The sequence below is a fragment of the Scyliorhinus canicula genome, chromosome 7 (assembly GCF_902713615.1).
Source record: "Scyliorhinus canicula chromosome 7, sScyCan1.1, whole genome shotgun sequence".
Lineage (NCBI taxonomy): Eukaryota > Metazoa > Chordata > Chondrichthyes > Carcharhiniformes > Scyliorhinidae > Scyliorhinus > Scyliorhinus canicula.
Window position 1 is genome coordinate 22,978,861 of NC_052152.1, and position 18,606 is coordinate 22,997,466.

The 18,606-nt window shown below is 44.3% G+C and overlaps 1 protein-coding gene and 1 long non-coding RNA gene across 2 annotated transcripts in view; both read left to right on the forward strand.

The window, feature by feature from the left end:
- Positions 1-18,606, forward strand: part of get1 (guided entry of tail-anchored proteins factor 1) — a 76,951-nt gene that overhangs the window by 391 nt on the left and 57,954 nt on the right. The window lies entirely within an intron of this gene.
- On the forward strand, positions 6-15,742 carry LOC119968787. Its single transcript, XR_005461201.1, has 3 exons — positions 6-4,629; positions 14,258-14,399; positions 15,710-15,742. It is a non-coding gene; the product is annotated as an uncharacterized LOC119968787 (long non-coding RNA).

Here is an 18,606-nt window from a genome sequence, read left to right on the forward strand (position 1 = left end):
TAAGTATCCATTTGCAAGCCTACACCAACAATAACGAGCAGAGTACTTCTCTAATTGCAATATAAGATCATTTCAAATTATGTCAGCACTCCCTCTTTTTTTTGTACAAACCTTTGCACTGAAGAAAAATATGTATTTAGAAGCGGAAAACGTCAAGCTTTGGAAGGAATCTTGTGATTTTAATAATTTTAATAGTTTTGCAGTTCTGGACAGAATTAAAATGCATTCCAAGCAAAACCCCTTATTAGCGATGGTTCCTTTTGAACAACATTTGGTCATTTGTACTGTGCATATAGCCAGAGTTATTTCGAATGAGTAAGATTTGTGGAGAAAGGTGTGTCGTAAACTGAAATGAATGATTCCTGTGACCTATTAAATGAAATGTAAAATGAGGATTGCCTTGGATTGGTGAATAACTGCCTCTAGCTTGAGAAATATGTATATTTATCGAAGGCCATGGTTTTACTTTTTGAAGACTGAAACTTTGATTGTATACTTTTATTGTGGGTTTATCCTGTGGCTTATTTTATATTGTAGATTTAAGGAAGATTAATAAAGCTGATCAAAAGTTCGAAGTACAAAATTTATAATGACTTGTATTAAAAATTCCAGACGGCAATCGGCAAATAAATATATGAAATAACTTGATATAAGGCATGTGTTAATCCGAGCAACTGATAATTTTAGAAAGTAAGACTTTAAGTGGTGGACGCTGTAATGCCATAATTAAAATGTTTTGCCAGTTTTGTTTTAATCAATTGCATGGGTTCAAAATGTTGGTTAAATGAATATGTGCAGCATTGTCACTTGAACGCACAGATTGCATCTGGGGTAAACTTTTAAGAAATCAATTTCTTTGAAGCAAGAGTCCTTTAAAACTGATATAACTGAAAAGTGAAGATTGCTGAAATGAAGAGCAACTTAACCAGAGGGCTTGACCAGATCTGTTTTTAAAAAGTGAAATAAGGATTCTAACTAAGTCAACTGAATTTGTAATTGATTTGATTCAAAATTATTCGAGTGGGAGGACAAACCACCAATTTTTCCCCTGCCCAAAAGAAATTAAATTGTTGGGATGAAATTAGGTTAAAACTCTATAACTTGTCACAGTTTTTTTTAATAGATCAAAAAGCAGCTTACACAAAAAAACTGGCAATTGTGTGACAGTAATCAGTTTCCAAAAGAGGGAAAAATTGACTAACCTTTGGATGAAGGTATTTCATAATTTAAAATAAATACAGATCTTGTGGAAAAGTATGTGGCAAATATTGCATTGGGGTATATTTTTTTACAACTGAATATGTTGACACATAGTATTTTTGTTTCTAAACTTAATACATGTCACTACTTGAATTTAATTGAGAAACAGCGTATGATGCAGCAGTAACATGTAATTGCACTCTACAAGTACCTGAAAGTACAGAACACCAGATTTCTTGTAATTTTGGGAAAAGGATCAACGTTCTAGTTACCTGATGGCTTTGTTAACTTTCAGAAAAGTTTTTGTGCCATTTTTGGCTGCATTTTGAAATTGATAGTTGTGTGGCTGAAAAATGTGATCATCTAGGATGTTCTTTGAGAAAATGGATTGTAATTTTTAACTACAAAATGTATAGATTCTGGAGAGGGAAGCAAATTAGCAATGTTCAGTCCACTATTGGCATGTAGGAAGAGATGGGACACGTCTGATGACATTGATGGGGAGGCATAGCTTGCTGCCATATGTTGTAATATGTCGGATTCTCTAGTGGCTGCAGCTATGGACTCCACTAAACGTTTCTTTAATGAGATGAACATTTTTTCCAATTTGTTTTCAGATTGCAGGGGGATGCCATTTGAAAATAGTGTCATTATTTGTTTTGTGAAGAATGTAAGGTTATTAAAGCATCTGGGGCTGAGCATTGTTTTGAGGTTTTCACACTTCTAAAGAAGATTAGAGAATTATTTCGACCACTGCATCAAAGTGGCGGGGCTACCTGTGAGTTAACTGCATCCCCTCGGGTATCCATGCACTGTCTGGTAACTGCCTTCACTACAGGCATGTCCTTTCTGTTGCTCAGCCTAACTGTGTTGTAAATGGTGACTTGACAGGGTAACTGGAATGTTAGTCGACTGAGTTTTTAAAAAAAAGAAGTGTAACATTTTTATTCTATTGAAACATGGCCATATTGATGAATTGTGCTATTGGAAACCTATGGTGCTGCAACTATTTCTATATCTGGATAATTATTTTCATATTCTGGAGTGGGAAAACTTGGGTTGACACTTAGGTTGAATTTTATGAGAAACTATCGGAGCAAACATTGTCATGTTAATCAGGTGGCCAAAATAACAATTGTGCCAAAGCAACAGTGGATGCTACTAGGCCATGGCAGATAACCAGTTTTAAACTTAGCTGAGTGATTATTGGACCTCTTTCTGTATTTTAGCAGAACTGATTAATGACCACTTGGCATTGCGTATTCAAAATGCTCATTAAATTATATTTAAAGCCTCATTTAGTTTGCTTTCATAAAACAGTAAATTAATAGACAGCTGTTAGTATAACTTGTGTTTGAATCCACAACAATAAAAGGCCATTGAAGCCATATGTGCTAGCCCCATCCTTTGGCTGATTACATGCCCGTCGAGCAATCTGTTAGTCTTCAACTCTCTCCTGAGAGGCAAAAGCTAGAGACTTACAGCTAATTTGGGAATCTTTTTTTAAAAAAAACATTCCTCTGCTCTTAAGTCTCAATGTCAGACTGAACTATTTTCTAGAATTACTTGCTTTTCTACACGTTGTGGTCTACTCTTTTCCAGAAATCCACCTGATTTTTGAAAGACTATCCTGTTTATCATCACTATCTGCAAAAATGGAATTGGCGAGGGAAAAGATTGCTAATTTTTTTTCAAAAGAATGTACCGTATTCACACTTTCCGTATTCACACTTTTCAACATGATAGGTAGTTAAGATGTCAAGCTAGTTACAAATTGACTCATAGAATACTACAACACAGAAGGCCACGAGTCAGCACTGGCTCATCCCACTCGCCATCTCTTTCCCCATATACCTACAATTTTTTTCCCTTCCAAGCATTTATTTAATTCCCTCTTTGAAAGCTAGCATTGAATAATTTCCACCACTCTTATCGAGCAACGCATAACAAATCCTAACCAGTCATTGCAATAATAAACACATTTCTCTTCTTGTCATCTTTTTCAATTGCTGTAATTGTTTGCAGTCTTGTTCACAAGAGAATTAAAAATGAATTTGGAGGAAGTCCATATTGAACTTAAGTGTTAACTTTAGTTTATCACCCTACCAATGTTCCTGTTGAGCTTTCCCAGCACTTTTCATATTTATTTCAGATCTTCAGCATTTGCAATATTTGCTTAAATTGCCATCCAAGACAGAGCAATCCGCTTGATTAATACCCCATCCACCACCTTCAACATTCATTCCTTCCGTTGGCAGCAGTGCCGATCTTGCACCCTCCATTTACTTCAGTTTATCCAAAACTGTTGCAAATGTCATTTCATATATAGACCCGAATTGACCTCGAGGCTATTTCTAAAATCTATCCAAATTCATTTTCAGTGTTGTTCCCTCTTCCAATAAACAGTTCTGCAATATTAACGCAATCATTAATTGAAACTTGGATCACAGCACTCCCTATATACTAAAACAACATTCCTGGAGTGACTTTATATGGAAAATGTCCTATGGTGCTTCACATAGCATAATCAGCCAAAACTCACTACGCTGACAGAAATATTAAAGGTTTGGCCAGAATTTTAAGGAAGACGTTTGGAAGGAATTTTCAGAGCTTGGGGCCTAGTTGGTCGAGGGCACATCCTTCAATGGTGTGGCCATGGGAATTCAAGATGTGAAGTGTATAAGTGCTTTTGGAGCATTGTAGGCCTGGTGAAGGTTACAGAGATCGGGGTGATGAGTCAACAGAAGGTCTCGAGCACACTGATAATTTTAAACTTGGTGTCAGGGAACTGGGAGTCAATATATGTATCGGAGAGGTGATTGATGAATAAGATTTGGTGTGGGTTATGATGAAGGCAGAGTTTTGAATGAATTGGCCGATGGAGGATGGAAGTAAAGTCAGGGTAGTATTGACGTGTCATGTCTGGACGTAACAAAGGCATGGGTGAAGTTTTTGCAGAAGCCAAGCGGAGGTAGCGGGAGACTGTTAAGGAGGTGATAGCAGGCAGTCTTTTATGAACAATTTGTCACGTTGAGTCCTCCGGTCAAATCGGTTTGTAAATGGCCTGGTTCTATCTAAAGCAGTGACCAAGGAAATGGGTGAGATTCAGTGGTTTGGCTATAGATGTGATGGGAGCTAAAAATATTGGATTTTGCTTTCCTGCTATTTACCTGGAGGAAATTGTGTCATCCAGAGCTTAAGATGTCTTCTAATAGTTTGTGATTCCTCGGCCAAATTTTCAGATTAATATTCTCATTTATATCCCTATACTTCATGATTTAATTTCCTTTCTATCCCTCGTGACATGGAAATCCAAATAACTTGGAGTTTGGTGAAAAGGGAAGGATCCTTTCATTTCCTAACTTTCTTCAGCTTCCAATAGCTGGCTCTTACTTTGCTACAGGGGAAAAGATTATTGATGAGTAATTGGTAAGTTATTCAACTTTCTCTAATTGTAATGAATAGTTTTTAATGTTACTGTATGGCAGGTCAGCTCGCCCAAGTGAAATGTACACCTGCGGGATGTGGGAAGTTACGGGTGCAGCATGTGTTCCAGACTAATACATTGCAGGAAGTGGCGACTGGCTGCAGAAGCTTGAGCTCCAGAGAACTTTTTTCATTAAATTTAGAGTACCCAATAAATTTTTCCCAATTAACGTGCAATTTAGCGTGGCCAATCCACCTACGCTGCACAACTTTGGGTTGTGAGGGCGAATGGGTTGTGGGGGAGAATGTGCAAACTCCCCACGGACAGTGACAGAGGGCCGGGATAGAAGCCGAGACCTCCGTGCTGTGAGGCAAGAATGCTAACCACTGCACCACCATGGTTCCTAGATTTCAGAACTTGAGCGGCGGCTGGAAGTCACTGTTGTGCACCTACGAGGTAGAGAACCATGTACATAGCATGCTTAGGGAGGTGGTCGTCTGCAGTTAGGAGCATGCAGGCATAGGCAATGGGAGACCACCAGGCAGGAGTATGCAGGCATAGGCAATGGGAGACCACCGGGCAGGAGCATGGAGGAATAGGGAATGGGAGACCACCAGGCAGTCGATCTAGGCAGGTAGCATAGGAGTCCCCTGAATCGATCTTACCCATTCATTGGTTTTCTATTCTAGATAATGGTGAGAGAAAAGATCCTCTGTAGAGCTATGTCTGTGACACCATGAGTGGCTCAGCTGCATAGGAAGAGAGGAACAAGAGTGGGAGATCAATAGTGATTGGGGATTCCATAGTCAGGATTTCTGTGACAGTAAACCTGACTCCATGATGGTGTGTTGCCTCCCTGGTGCATGGGTCAAGGTTGTCACTGAGCAGCTGCAGCTGGGGAACGGCCAGAAGTCATGGTCCACATTGGTATCAATGACATGGATAACAAGGGGAATGAGGTACTGAAAGCATGGTTTAGGGAGTTTGGAAGGAAATTTAAAAGCAGGAATTCAAGAGCAGTGATCCCAGGATTATTCCCAGTGCCACATGCTAGTGAGCATAGAAATAGGAGGATTGAGCAGTTGAACACAGAGGCTGGTGAGCATCAGATTTTTGAGGCATTGGGACTAGTTCTGTGGAAAGTGTGACCTGTAGAAGCTGGATAAGTTGCATCTTAACAGGACCAAGGCTAACATCCTCGCAGGGAGATTTGCTTGTACTGTTGGGGAAGATTTCAACTAGCTGTCAGCAGGCTGGGAACCTGAGGGGTAGCTGAGAATGGTAAATTAATTGGTGGAATCTGATGAAGGGAGAAAGTAATGAAGTCTAAATCAGGGTTATACTGCATGTATGTGAATGCATGGAATATTGTAAATAAGATTGAGTTACAGGCAGAGATTGCCATGTAGAATTCTCATGTTGTGGTTATCAGAGATCTGGCTCAAGCCAGAATACAGTGGAATACAGTGTTCAGAAAAGAATAAAAGGAGGGGTATGCAATATTGGTTCAGGAGAGCATTGCAGTTCTGGAGAAAGAAGATGTCCCAGAGGATTCAAGGACAGAATCAATTTGACTAGAGCTGGTTCCTCAGGGGAGTGCAGCCAAAGCCAAGTCGGTGGCACCATTGGGATGTTCAGCTGCACAGAAAGGAGGAAGAAAAGCGGGAAATCGGCCGGTACTGGGGATTCCATGGTCAGGGAATCGGACCGTATACAATCCTATTGTTCAGTGTCGTTGTGGAAAGGATGTAGAGGAACAAAGGGAAATTACAGAGTTACAAACATAGAGTAGGTATAATGTGGACCTAAATTACCCAAATATAGACTGGGATAGAAGTAGTGTAAAGGGCAGCGAGGCACAAGTGTACCTAACTTTGTGTTCAGGAACATTTTCTGCAGCAGTTGGTGTCCAGTCCCAACAAGAAAACAAGGCACCTCTTGACCTGGTTCTTGGAAATTAGGTGGACCCGATAGGTCAAGTGTCAGTGGGGGAACATTTAGGAGACCGTAATTATTGTATCATATGGTTTAGGATCACAGTAGAAAAGGACAATCAAGAGTAAGATTAATGAACTGGGAGAGAGCCAACTTCAATGGGACAAGAAAGGAACTGGACCAGATAGACTGGAGCCAAAGGTTGACACAAAAACTGTAGCTGAACAATGGACTACCTTAAAAAAATTACACAATTAAGGTATATATTCCCTCAAAAAGGAACGGTAGGGCAAACAAACCACAGCTCCCTGGATGAAAAAGGAGATAGAAATTAGATAAAGAATAAAAAGTGCACTTATGACGGGTGTTAGGTAGAAAATACAATTGAAAACCAAGAGGAGTTAAGAAGGGAGGTTTAAAAAAAAGGAAACCAGAAGCGCAGAGGGATTATGAGAAAAGACTGACAGCCAACATAAAGTGGAACCCCAATAGGCACATAAATTGTAAATGTGTGGTAAAAGGAATCCGGCTAATGAGGGACCAAAAAGGGGATTTTCACATGGTGGCAGGGAACATGACTTGAGGTATTAAATGATTACTTACATCTGTCTTTACCAAGGAAACCAATGTTGCCCAGACCACAGTGACAGAAGAGGAAACTCACTAGAAGGGTTGAAAATTGATAGGAGGAGGTATTGGGTAAACTGTCAGTACTGAAGTTGACAAGGCATGGGGACCAGATGAGATGCATCCAAAGATATTGAAGAAAGATATTGCAAGGGCACTAGCAATAATCTTTCAGTCTTCCCTGGACTTGAGGTATCAGAAGACTGGAGAATTTCAAACATTACGCCCTTTCTCAAAAAAAGGTTATGTAAGGATAAGCTCACCAATTACAGACCAGTAAGTTTAAGTTCAATGGTAGGGAAGCTGCTGGAAACAATTATTTGGGATAGAATTAGTAATTACAGGGGGAAAATGTGAGTTGATTCGGAAGAGGCAGCATGGGTTTTTTTGAGGGAACATCATGTTTAACTTACTTGCTGATTTTTGAAGAGGTAACAGAGAGGGTTGATGCAGGTAATCTTGTTGATGCGGTATACATGGTCACAAAACGCATTTAATACACAGACCACAGAGTTGAGAAAAAATAACTTTATGGAATAAAAGGACAGTAGGAACGTCGATTATAGAATTGGCTAAGTGATTGGAAACGGCGAGTAATGGCTAATCAATATTCTTGGGGTTGAAGGAAGGTTTGTTGTGGAGTTCTCCAGGGGTTGGTATTGGGACCCTTTTCCTTTTTTTTGAAATATCTTCATTGGTATTTTCAATTTATACACATTAACAATTTACAGTGACATCCCCCCAGCCCCTCCTTGGTCGTTCAGGGTGTACTGTCCCCTGGCTCCTGTTCTCTTTCCCCCCCCTTCCCTTTTGTTTTATGCTGCCTGCCTTGTGGGTTTGGGGGTTTGCTTTTGCCCCCTCCCCCTCCCTCGGTGCTTATCCCTGTAGTTCCCCTGAGTTTCCTCCTCTCTTCCTCTCTCCCATCTCTCACTTTTTTCCCTGTTGGCTTCGAACAGGTCTTGGAACAGACTGACTAATGGTCCCCATGCTTTGAGGCAGCCTTCTTCCAACCCTCGGATGGTGTATTTAATTTTCTCCAAATGGAGAAATTCCGCCAGGTCTGCCAGCCAGTCTACAGCTGTGGATGGTGCTGCTGATCGCCAGCTGAGCAGGATTCTCCGGCGTGCGATTAGGGAAGCAAAAGCTAGGTCATCGGCCCTCTTCCCCATGTGTAGCTCTGGCTGCTCCGATACCCTGAAAATTGCCACTCTTGGGCAAGGCTCCACCCACACCCCCACAACCGTGGACATTGCCTCGGAGAAGGCTGTCCAGAACCCTGCAAGTTTGGGACAGGCCCAAAACGTGGGTGTGGTTGGTTGGGCCTCTCTGGCACCTTTCACATCCTCCACCTCTGGGAAGAGCTTGCTCATTCAGGTTCTGGTTTGAACGACACGAGGCTAAGCTTTGCGCATGAGGAGATGTAGTTGACACTGCTCTGTGCTTCGCTCCAGAGTTCCCAGCACACTTGAATGGGATTCCCTTCAGTCTGCTGGGAACCCGTACGGTCCAAGCGACTTCTCTGCCTGAATGGAGCTGATGCTCTCCATGATTTCTCCCAGATCTATTGGTGCTTCCAGTTCGCCCCTGCCTGTCCTCCACCACAACTGGCATGTACAGTCCGTCGAGGAACTGTTTCATCCCCGCGCCCCCATCGGAGGTTCAGAGGTGTACAGCCCTTGGTAGAAGGTCTCAAATGCCCGATTGACCTCTTTTGATATAGTTACAAGTCTGCCTCTGCTATCTTTTACCTGCGCTATTTCCCTCGTGGCTGCCTGCTTTCTCAGCTGGCGAGCCAGTAGGCGGCTAGCCATTTCTCCGTGTTCGTAGAAGGCCCCTCGTGTCTGGTGGAGTTGGTGTATTGTTTTCCTAGTGGATAGCAGGTTAAAGTCTATTTGTAGCTTTTTCTTCTCCACCAGCATATCTACAGTTGGGGCTTCAGAGTACTTACTGTCAACCTCCAGGTTGGAGTCAATCAGCTGTTGCCTGGCTGCCCCCTCTTCTCTCTTTCTGGGTGCCTGGAAGGCTATAATTTCCCCTCTGATGACAGCCTTTTAGTGCCTCCCAGAACATGGAAGGTGAGACTTCCCCGTACCGGTTGTCACGTAGTCGCCTATGACCTGTGATGTTTTCTGCCAAAAGGTCTTGTCGGCCAGGAGGTCCATGTCTAACCTCCCATATGGGGCATTGGGCATGGCCCGTCTCTAACCTCATATCCACGTTGTGTGGAGCGTGGTCGGAGATGACTAATGCGGAGTATTCCACTGTTACTATTCCTGGAAGCACCAATTTCCCCACTGCAAAGAAGTCGATTTGGGTGTAAACATAAGAACATGGAGTAGGCCATCTGGCCCCTCGAGCCTGCTCCGCCATTCAATTAGATCATGGCTGATCTTTTGTGGACTCAGCTCCACTTTCCGGCCCGAACAACATAACCCTTAATGCCTTTATTCTTCAAAAAACGATCTATCTTTACCTTAAAAACATGTAATGAAGGAGCCTCAACTGCTTCACTGGGCAAGGAATTCCATAGATTCACAACCCTTTGGGTGAAGAAGTTCTTCCTAAACTCAGTCCTAAATCTACTTCCCCTTATTTTGAGGCTATGTCCCCTAGTTCTGCTGTCACCCGCCAGTGGAAACAACCTGCCCGCATCTACATAGAGAACATAGAACAGTACAGCACAGAACAAGCCCTTCGGCCCTCGATGTTGTGCCGAGCCATGATCACCCTACTTAAACCCACGTAACCCGTATACCCGTAACCCAACAATCCCCCCATTAACCTTACACTACGGGCAATTTAGCATGGCCAATCCACCTAACCCGCACATCTTTGGACTGTGGGAGGAAACCGTAGCACCCGGAGGAAACCCACGCACACACGGGGAGGACGTGCAGACTCCGCACAGACAGTGACCCAGCCGGGAATTGAACCTGGGACCCTGGAGCTGTGAAGCATTGATGCTAACCACCATGCTACCGTGAGGCCCCATCTATGCTATCTATTCCCTTCATAATTTTAAATGTTTCTATAAGATCCCCCCTCATCCTTCTATATTCCAACGAGTACAGTCCCAGTCTACTCAACCTCTCCTCATAATCCAACCCCTTCAGCTCTGGGATTAACCTAGTGAATCTCCTCTGCACACCCTCCAGCGCCAGTACGTCCTTTCTCAAGTAAGGAGACCAAAACTGAACACAATACTCCAGGTGTGGCCGCACCAACACCTTATACAATTGCAACATAACCTCCCTAGTCTTAAACTCCATCCCTCTAGCAATGAAGGACAAAATTCCATTTGCCTTCTTAATCACCTGTTGCACTTGTAAACCAACCTTCTGTGACTCATGCACTAGCACACCCAAGTCTCTCTGAACAGCGGCATGCTTTAATATTTTATCGTTTAAATAATAATCCTGTTTGCTGTTATTCCTACCAAAATGGATAACCTCACATTTGTCAACATTGTATTCCATCTGCCAGACCCGAGCCCATTCACTTAACCTATCCAAATCCCTCTGCAGACTTCCAGTATCCTCTGCACTTTTTGCTTTACCACTCATCTTAGTGTCATCTGCAAACTTGGACACATTGCCCTTGGTCCCCAACTCCAAATCATCAATGTAAATTGTGAACAATTGTGGGCCCAACACGGATCCCTGAGGGACACCACTAGCTACTGATTGCCAACCAGAGAAACACCCATTTATCCCAACTCTTTGCTTTCTATTAATTAACCAATCCTCTATCCATGCTACTACTTTACCCTTAATGCCATGCATCTTTATCTTATGCAGCAACCTTTTGTGTGGCACCTTGTCAAAGGCTTTCTGGAAATCCAGATATACCACATCCATCGGCTCCCCGTTATCTACTGCACTGGTAATGTCCTCAAAAAATTCCACTAAATTAGTTAGGCATGACCTGCCTTTTACGAACCCATGCTGCGTCTGCCCAATGGGACAATTTCTATCCAGATGCCTCGCAATTTCTTCCTTGATGATAGATTCCAGCATCTTCCCTATTACCGAAGTTAAACTCACTGGCCTATAATTTCCTGCTTTCTGCCTACCTCCTTTTTTAAACAGTGGCGTCACGTTTGCTAATTTCCAATCCACCGGGACCACCCCAGAGTCTAGTGAATTTCGGTAAATTATCACTAGTGCATCTGCAATTTCCCTAGCCATCTCTTTTAGCACTCTGGGATGCATTCCATCAGGGCCAGGAGACTTGTCTACCTTTAGCCCCATTAGCTTGCCCATCACTCCCTCCTTAGTGATAACAATCCTCTCAAGGTCCTCACCTGTCATAGCCTCATTTCTATCAGTCGCTGGCATGTTATTTGTGTCTTCCACTGTGAAGACCGACCCAAAAAACCTGTTCAGTTCCTCAGCCATTTCCTCATTTCCCATTATTAAAACTCCCTTCTCATCCTCTAAAGGACCAATATTTACCTTAGCCACTCTTTTTTGTCTTATATATTTGTAAAAACTTTTACTGTCTGTTTTTATATTCTGAGCAAGTTTACCCTCATACTCTATCTTACTCTTCTTTATAGCTTTTTTAGTAGCTTTCTGTTGCCCCCTAAAGATTTCCCAGTCCTCTAGTCTCCCAGCAATCTTTGCCGCTTTATATGCTTTTTCCTTCAATTTGATACTCTCCCTTATTTCCTTAGATATCCACGGTCGATTTTCCCACTTTCTTCCGTCCTTCCTTTTGTTGGTATAAACCTTTGCTGAGCACTGTGAAAAATCGCTTGGAAGGTTCTCCACTGTTCCTCAACTGTTCCACCATAAAGTCTTAGCTTCCAGTCTACCTTAGCTAGTTCTTCTCTCATCCCCTTGTAATCTCCTTTGTTTAAACACAAAACACTAGTATTTGATTTTACTTTCTCACCCTCCATCTGTATTTTAAATTCCACCATATTGTGATCGCTCCTTCCGAGAGGATCCCTAACTATGAGATCATGAATCAATCCTGTCTCATTACACAGGACAAGATCTAGGACCGCTTGTTCCCTCGTAGGTTCCATTACATACTGTTCTAGGAAACTATCGCGGATACATTCTATAAACTCCTCCTCACGGTTGCCTTGACCGACCTGGTTAAACCAATCGACATGTAGATTAAAATCCCCCTTGATAACTGCTGTACCATTTCTACATGCATCAGTTATTTCTTTGTTTATTGCCTGCCCCACCATCTCATTACTATTTGGTGGCCGATAGACTACTCCTATCAGTGACTTTTTCGCCTTACTATTCCTGATTTCCACCCAAATGGATTCAACCTTATCCTCCATAGCACCGATGTCATCCCTTACTATTGCCCGGATGTCATCCTTAAATAACAGAGCAACACCACCTCCCTTACCATCCACTCTGTCCTTCCGAATAGTTTGATACCCTCGGATATTTAACTCCCAGTCGTGACCATCCTTTAACCATGTTTCAGTAATGGCCACTAAATCATAGTCATTTACGATGATTTGTGCCACCAACTCATTTACTTTATTCCGAATACTACGAGCATTCAGGTAAAGTACACTTATGTTGGTTTTTTTACCTCTGTTTTGAATCTTAACATCTCCAGTTTTATTCCTTTTGTTATTACTGGGCCTATTCACTGTGCTCCCCTCAGACACTGTACCTTGTACTGTCGCCCTTATGGATTTCTGACTATGTCTTCTCTGCCTTGCACTTTTCCCCTTACTTCCTTTTGTTTCTGTCCCTGTTTTACTACCTTCCAACTTCCAGCATTGGTTCCCATCCCCCTGCCACATTAGTTTAACCTTGTGGACCAGTGAGAAGAACGAGAATTCCATCTCACCAGGGTGCAGAAAGCGCCATGGACCCACCGCCCCTATCTGTTCCATGAATGTCCCCTGTTCCCTCGCCATGCCTGTCTTTTTTCCCCGTTCTGGGGTTTGATCGGTCGGTCAGCGGGTCCTGCACGCAGTTAAAGTCGCCCCCCATAATCAGTCGTTGTGTGTCGATGCCGGAGATTTCCGCCATGGTCTATTTTATGAAGTCTGTGTCGTCCCAGTTGGGCTGGTACACATTTACCAGTACCACTGGTGCCCCGGTTAGGACACTGCCTACCATGACGTACAATCCCCCATGGTCCATAACCGTCCTGGTCTGCATAAACCTCGTCCTCTTACTGATCAGTATGGCTACTCCCGTAGCCCTCGTTCCGTAATATGAATGGTACGCTCTTTCTTACCAGCGGTCTGTCCTTTTCCCTCGGGTGTGTCTCCTGCAGGAAGAATATGTCGGCCTTCAGGCTTCTTAAGTGGCCGAAGTCTCTGGATCTTTTCACCGGACTGTTAAGTGCCCTTACATTCTACCATACTTACCTTGTGGATGCACTCCGGAGTTTCCCTTTGTTCGGGGTTCAACCAAAATGGCCACGGTCACCGTTCTCATCATGAGAACGGGCCCTTCAGCTCCGGGGTTTCCCTTTGTCCAGGGGGCACCAAACATGGCCGTCAACTATGTGCACGCCATGTGAGTGCGCACCTGCAATCTCCGATTTCTCTTTGTTTAGGGACCCTCCAAAGTGGTTGCTTGCAGCGCCATCTTGATTCCTCTGCCTACTCCCTGCCTGCCCAAGCCAATCCTGTTGCCAACTCATTTTCCCCGTTCTGTCCTCTGCCTGTTCCACGTTCCTCCCCCTGCCCCCCTCCCTACGTCTCTCCCTCCCTGCCTCTTCTCCCCCCACCTCAGGTTCCCCCTCCCTTCTGCTGTGTCTGCCCCCCCCCCAACTTGGCCAGGCGCTCCCTTTCCACTGAGAGATGCGCCGCGTCCCCCTTCCTGTCTCTCCGCGCTAGTCCTCCCTGCTAGTCTAGCCCTTTACCTGTGTTCTCTGACTGCCTGTATTCCCCTCTCTGCTCCCTCACCCGCTTTCCCTGTCCTCGATGCCTGCTGTACCCGGTCTTTCTGTTCAGAACAAGACATTACATGACCACGCAAACACGGGACCAGATTATAACAACATGCCAAACCACACACCACTCTTGTAGAGCGCAGATTTTGCCCTATTGAACTTGGACCTTTTCTTTGCCAGGTCTGCCCCAGTGTCTTGATAGACCCGGATTCCGAGTCCTTCCCACGAGCTCGCTTTCATTTGCCTGGCCCACCTCAGGATCCCCGAACAGGTGCCGGAATGTGGCGGCTAGGGGCTTTTCATTTGAAGCCTGCTTGTGACAGTAAGCGATTTTCATTTCATTTCAGGATTTCATATCGGTGCAGCTTTGCTATTATCGCTCTCGGCTGTTCCCCGCTTTAGGCTTCGGCTGGAGCGAACTGTATGCACTGTCGAGTTCCTGGAGGTTGGGAAACTGTCTCTCCCGACTAGATTGCCTACCATTTGGGCGATATACTCTGTCGGGCCTCTGCCCTCGATGCTTTCCAGCAGGCCCGCAATTTAAATGTTCTGTCGCCAGGACCTGTTCTCCTGGTCCTCGACCTTCAAACACCCCTGGGCCGCCACCAATCTTTTTGCGTCTGCCTCCAGAGCAACAATCCTATCGATCTGATCTGTCGAGGCTCTTCTGAGGTCCAGGATTGGTTTTTTTTTTTGCGCCTCCACTTTCTTCCCCAGGGTCATCGAACATGCTTTGGAGGGAGACCATTGTTTCCATCACCTCCTCCTTCACTGCCACTAGAATTCTGTTTTTACCGCCTCCTTTATGGTGGCCAGCTCCTTTATTTAGGAAGACATTCCACCCGTCCCCTGGTGAGGAGGGGGAGGTTGTTGATGGTGTTGGCGGCAGTGCTCGGGTCACCGGTCTTCCCCGCTCTTGGGTGGCCGGGGCTTCCACCTCGCCTTGAGTCCACCAGCTCATCCGCCTGCTGGTCATGGCCCCTTCTGCCACTTCTGTCCTTTCGTCAGCCCCTCGAGCTATCGTTTGCCGGCATCTTTTTCACCGCTGTATCTCCTTTCCTTTTGGGATTCTTTTCCGTTTACTTTTCAGGCCAAGTTCTTCTGAAACTAACTGTTTTGGTTCTAGTTGGGAGGAGAGCCACCTGATGTGCGTCCGCTCAGCACATCACTGACACCAAAAGTCTTGGGACCCTTTTCCTGATGTTTATTAATGATCTAGACCAGTGTTCTTCAAAGTCGAGGGGTGCGTCCTGCGGGTGGGTCGCGGGCGGGTGTTGGGAGGGTCGTGGAGCCGTTGTCCGCGGCGCTCCTGATCGCGCAAATCCCCGCGCAGCAGCCGGCTTTTCATAATGCCCGCTGCAAGCGGCCGCGAACATGTTTTTAAAAAAAAACATTCGGCCGCATTGTGCATGCGCACACGATGTTCGGCGGGCGGCATACATACGCAGTGCGGCCGCTTTTCTTTTTTAAACAGTTGCAGCTTTTTGTTTTACAAGTTCTGTAATGGTTTTTATTCATTTATTTGATTCATTTAATTTTTATTTTTTTCATTTATTTTATTCGTTAATTTTTTTTACAAGTTTGGGGGGGGGTTTATTAATGGGAGTGGGTTTATTTGATAAAATTTTACAGGACAAAAATGCAGAACTTTGGACAGATGGAGACTCCATACTTTCCAACACCGGAAGGCTTCACCTTCATCCAACAGGTTCCATTGGAGAAGCCAAATTGGAGGGCCAAAGGGACCCAAAACCATTTCCTCCATTTTTGTCAGCAGCAAACAAGGTAAGATAAAATGGTGGGTTGCGCAGGTCGGCCGGCGTGGGTCGCGAAGGTCGGCTGGTTGGTAAAAATGGGTCCCCGGGAAAAAAGTTGGAAGAACACTGATCTAGACACTAGTGTGCAGGGGCAAGTTCAAAACTGGTAGGATTGTACACCGTGATGAGGACAGGATACACAGGAATTATTTGCCAAATCTTGGAAAAATGAGACTTCCGGCTACAATTTGCTGACTTGAGGCACTTGTGGAAACATCTCAATCAACAGCCATTTGGTTTTGGGTGGGAGTTGCATGTCTGAAAAAATAGAGTGCAAAGTGCTGCTGGGAGTTAACTGTGCAGAAGGAGTTTCTTCAGGAAAGAAATTTAAAGAGAAGAGAATTGATTTTTAAAAAACTCTTCAGTTGTAGTTGCCGGCGTTGACTAATCTGGACAATTAGCTGCTGCAGAAATGGGAGCTGCTCCTGGAGGCTGTGTCAGTGACTGTAACGGTGACCCAGGGGGGCAAGAAAGTCCATGGCTCTGATTTCTAAATCAGCCTCATGTGGTCATACACTGTACTACAGCAACTATTTACCAAGAGAGAAAATGGGGAGGTGTGGTGGAGGGAGAAGGAAGTCAAGCTATCTTTGGGGATCATTTTTGGTGACCTATTCTACATCATGTGACCCATCTGCTGGTCGTGACCCCCACTTTGAAAGACACTGTTCTAAAGGGTGTGCAGGAGCAGAGGGACCTGGCTGTATATGTGCGCATAAGTTGTTAAAGGTGGCAGAACAGATGGAGAGAGTAGTTAGCAAAGCATACAGTATCTTATCCTTATTAGTGGCATAGTGTACAGGAGCAAGGAGGTTTTGTTGAACTTAAATATTTTTAAAATAAATTTAGAGTACCCAATTCATTTTTTTCAATTAAGGGGCAATTTAGTGTGGCCAGTCCACCTAACCTGCACATATTTGGGATGTGGGGGAGAAACCCATGCAAACACAGGGAGAATGTGCAAACTCCACCTGGGCAGCGTCGTGAGGCAGCAATGCTAACCACTGAGTCACCATGCTGCCCTTTGCTGACTTTCTATAAGACACTAGTTAGACCTGGGTGGCACGGTATAGTGGTTAGCACTGTGGCTTCACAGCACCAGGCTCCCAGGTTCGATTCCCTGCTGGGTCACTGTCTGTGCGGAGTCTGCACATTTCCCCGTGTCTGCATTGGTTTACTCCGGGTGCTCCGGTTTCCTCCCACAGTCCAAAGATGTGCAGGTTAGATGTATTGGCCATGCTAAATTCCCCATAGTGTCTAAAAAAGGTTAGGAGGAACATAGAACATTACAGCGCAATACAGGCCCTTCGGCGCTCGATGTTGCGCCGACCTGTGAAACCCCTCTAAAGCCTATCTACACTATAGAACAGTTATTGGGTTAGGGAGAAGTGGAAGTGAAGGCTTAAGTGGGTCAGTGCAGAATGGCCTCCTTCTGCACTGTATGTTCGATGTTCTAGACCTCAACTGGAGTATTGTGTACAGTTCTGGTGCCACACTTTTTGGGAAGGATGTGAATGCATTGGAAGAAGAGTTGACAAGAATGGTTCCAGAGATGCGAAACTTCAGTTATGACGATAAATTGAAGAAGTTGGGACTTTTCTTAGAGTAGAAGTTCGAGATTTGACAGTGGTGTTCAAAAATCATGAGGGGGCGGGACGAGTAGACGGGGAGAAACTGTTCCCGCTTGTAAAAGGATAGAGAACGAGGAAGCACAGATTTAGAACGTTGTGCAAAAGATGCAAATGCGATGGCGGCACAGTGGGTATCACTGTGCGGAGGACCCGGGTTCAATCCCAGCCCCGGGTCACTGTCGGCGTGGAGTTTGCACGTTCTCCCTGTGTCTGCGTGGGTCTCGCCCCCCAACCCAAAGATGTGCAGGATAGTTGGATTGGCCACGCTAAATTGCCCTTAATTGGGAAAAAGAAATAATCGAGGGGAGATGGTTAGAAAATCCAACTTTAAAAAAAGAAGCAAATTCAATGTGAGAAACTTTCTAACAAACTTTCTAACATTGCAAGTAGTTGGGGTCTGGAACGCACTTTCTGGAAGTGTGGTGGAAGCAGTTTCAATTGAGGCATTCAAGAGGCCATTAGGTGACCATTTGAATAGAAACAAAGGGCCGGATTATTTGTTTCTGCAGGATTGGGGAATGGCACTAAGACATGATGCTTATTTGGAGAGCCGGTGCAGAATAATCGACTGAATGGCACTTTTCTGCACCGTAACAATTCTAATGACGATCACTACCCACTGGATCTCACCCAATATGCTAATCATATCCTCAAAAACGTGACCACAAATTTATCATGCATCTATTTTGCATAGGAATATTAAGTACCTCCGGTAGACTCTTTGTTGTAAATGCTCACATGGCTTCTTTTTCTCCTACCTTATCAGCCTTGTTTGGCATTTATCTGACTTTGATACACTGATTTAATTTGAATTGGTTGCTTGTTTGCCCTTGTTTGGTTATTGAATATTGGGAGGAAGTATCCTCCCAATGGGAGATTACTGGATCCCCATGTACAAAACTATTATTTGGTGGGTTGTTTTGCAGTGGTTCTTAGCTTTAAACTGAGTAATGTCATTTGCCGAATATGGGATACTGTGTGTATCGTTGCTAGATCTGGGAGATGGTGCTAGTCACATGATGACTAGTACAGAGTGTCATTTTGAGTACAGTGCGTTCTTCTAAGCTTTTTGCCTATGTTC